Below are 3,639 nucleotides of genomic sequence, written 5' to 3' on the forward strand. Positions count from 1 at the left end.
GTGCGTGTGTGAGTGCGCGCACACGCGCGCGCGCACGTGTGTGTGTCTGTCACGGGGTCACCTATGGCGGATGTAATTTAAGTGTGCATGGCTTCATCATAGAGAGGTGATGTGTATGGCAGAGGCCACCAACGATGGGGTGCGAGAGAGAAAATGCCCGTAGGGAGGGAAGAGAAGGTGTGTGCGCATGAGAGGAGTCGACATCGAGAGAACGTGTTTGTTCGAGAGACACCAAGGAAGACTACTATATATCGATGGTGCATGTAGGTGGGAATTAAACAAAGGGATGGTCTTATTGGTTTCAGGGATATAGGGGAAGAGTGAGAGGCGCGCGCGCGGGGGGGTGGTAGCTAGAAGGAGATTGTTAAGTGTGAGTGTGTGTTTTGCCCATCCAGGCGGAATTTATGTGCACAAAAGAGGAGAACAATTCGATGTGGCGTTAGGATTGAGGGTAATTAACTACGTATGGAGACATAGAGACCTTGAACATGCATGCGTGAGAGGTATACATGTATACGTAGGATGTGTGTGTGTGCGCGCGCGCATGATCGAGATAAAAGAAAGAAGACATAAGTCCTAAGATCAACGACATGGGAGAGATGGATCGGTATGACAATATGCATGCATGTGAGAATGCAGGGAAGAAGGCCCGACAATTGAGCACGTGTTTTTGTCTTTAAGAGATAGTGGCGTGGGCTGGAGCATGCATCTATGGCGAGCAGAGGGGGTGAGGCGCAACGATTGTGAAAAAGAGATCAACCTATAAATGCATATGTATGGATAGACATATATAGTGTGGGTGATAGGAAGCAAGACTCCGTGCGAGAAAGAAATGTTGACGGAGAAACTACAGATAGATACAGAGATGGAGATGCTAGCTAGAGAGACATCCGTTAGTTTGGGTGTCGGAGATGACCGTCGGGTGGTTCAAAGGGTGAAGTTATATATGTGTGTGAGAGGGCACTTGACTGCATGTAGAGAGAAACATATGTAGTGCGCGTGATAGGAATCAAGAGTGAGGGCGAGAAAGAAGGTTGATGGAGAAACAGATAAATAGAAAGATAAAGATGCTAGCTAGTGAGCGCTGGAGATAGGAGTCGAGTGGATCAGAAGGACGGGTTATGTGTGTGGGTGTGAGAGAGATAGAGAGAGGGTGTATGTGAGTCACATACAAACAGATATCAGAGAGAAATGAGATCCAGAGAGACGGAGTTTTGTGTCTGCAAGAGAGAAAGATATTTCACAATGAGAGTGATAGCTAGAAAGACATATGAGGGAACACAAGATATCTCTAGGGAGAGAGGGTATGTTTGAGCGACATACAAGAGAACAATGGAGAAATATGAGACCTTGGGAGACAGAGTTTGTGTTTGTGTGTGAGAAAGAGATATTGAAGAGGAAGAGTCGTAGGTTCTCATATCCAAGGAGCGAAAGACATCTCTGTATGATGGGTGTGTGAGTGGCGCACATGGGAATAGTTGAGAGAAATGAGACCCTAGGAGACAAAGTTTTGTGTTTGTGTGAGAGAAAGAGATTCCACATGGAGAATCATAGCTAGAGACACATAGCAGGGAGCGAGATATACTTAGAGAGAGATAGAGTGGTGAAGGTCGAGGGAGAGAGTACCATCAGTGTGTTATGAAGATAAAAGATCATTGTCGACATACAGGTAGCACGAGAGATGCCTGAGAGACGATGAACGCGTATAGGTCCAGAGAGATAGTCCTATATAAGCATGAGTGATAGCTATATGTGACGAATATTTGGATTAAACGGGATTCAAATATTTAAATTAGAGATCACGACATCGATAATATCATAACGCAAATTGGTGTATCAAACATGCATATTCATTTGAATTTGGGCACACGTGTAATGTTATATAGTTTATCAATATTGGTGATCCATAGATTCTTAAATTACAAACAATGCTTGGTTTATATGCAATTAATGTCTAAACGGGATTACACTATATGTTGCGTGTGTGAAACACATTATACATGTTTGAGAAGTTAAAAAAACCGCACGAAACACACATTAATTGGAGACAGTTAGCGAGGAATGCATACATTGGATTTCAACATAAAGTGGTTTCAAATATTTGAAAATCCAAATTGATGGATACAACCTTATGAATCTGAGATCATGCCATTTGTAAACCATATTTATGTATAAATGGTGTTGTGCTTTTGAAAGTATATACAAAAAATGATGTATATAGAATGTAATTCCAATTGAAAATGGATCCCGCCTGAAAAAAAATAGTAGAATCCAAACGGGATTCGAATTGAGTTGGCACGGTAAACGTGCACTGTGCAAAATTTGAACGAAGCGGGGAAAGTCGCAGTAACCGCCCGAAACCAAAATTTGCAAGATGGAAATCACTACTGCCTATCCCTGCCACGCAAAGCCTATCTGCTGGATATCTATAGGTTTCAATAGGGGTAGGTTTGTAATTTCACCCAAACGTGACGTAACCGCCTCTCACCCGGATCCATACACGGTGGGCGCCAAAACACAGCGTGCCCTCGGCCGAAATTGACTCCCTCCCTGATTCATATTCATACACGGTGGGCTCCAAAAACAAACTCTCGTCGGCAAATATTCGGTGTATGCGAGATTACCGTCCTATCCCCAACCGACTAATGTTGTTGTGATGTAGTAGAAATTTGAAGCGGGGGCTAAGTTTGTAAATTTTCTCGCATTTGAGACAAGCGCACCCCGAATACAGGGTTCCCCCTTCCTCTCTACCTCCCTTTTCCCCATTCATACTCCGTGGGCGCCAAAACAGCCTCTCCACCCCACCCTCCTCCATCCGCCGCCATCCGCCACCCCATCCACCGCCGTCCTCCTCCACCATGCCGGAGCTGATACCCCGACGCCGCCGTCTATTACAAGAGATCGACCTCTCTCATCCACGCCTTCGGACCGGGATCCTTGCATCCCGTCCTCTCGCTTCATCCCCGCCGTCGTCCACCTTGTCGGTGCCGCTCCTATGACCGTCTCGTCCACCGCACCCCGCCACCACCGTCTACCCTCCTAGATCTGCTTCCACGCTGCCGACAGCCATCGCTACCGCAGCACCGTCAAATTCTCAGCAGATGCGTACACGACGCCACACCAGAGGCGGTACTCTTTCGTATCTGCTCAACTTATTTATCACAGCAAGAAAATAGATCGCCACTGCTTTACTCTGACTTCTTGTCTTGGTTTTGAAGTTTCCTTTGTCCGGTTTGCACCTTCAGATCCGCCATGGTACGCTCAACACTATACTCCCAATGCTTATGGTTTTCCCCTTTTATATTCCACACTAGTTAAATCACAGTAGACTAAATTTCAAAATTGGGTCAGTCGATTTTTCAGAGCTCGCCGGAGTTCACCGATGTGATCCAAGGGGCTCGGGTGGTTGTGGGGCCTCATCGAACAAAGAAAACTCGACGTGGGGGGGGGGGGGGGTGGCGGAGGAACACAGGCAGTGGGGGCCTGTGGTCCGGCCGGTGGCCCATGCGGTGTTCTGTATGGGAAGAATCAGAGACGAGGAAGAAGAAGGGTTAGGAGACGTAGGATCTTCATCCAACCGCCTGAAATGGTCGAGAGACAGCTAGGAGTTGCATTCTTAATGCGCTCTGGTTCATCATG

This window comes from Triticum dicoccoides, chromosome 6B (genome assembly GCF_002162155.2).
Source record: "Triticum dicoccoides isolate Atlit2015 ecotype Zavitan chromosome 6B, WEW_v2.0, whole genome shotgun sequence".
NCBI classification, from domain to species: domain Eukaryota; kingdom Viridiplantae; phylum Streptophyta; class Magnoliopsida; order Poales; family Poaceae; genus Triticum; species Triticum dicoccoides.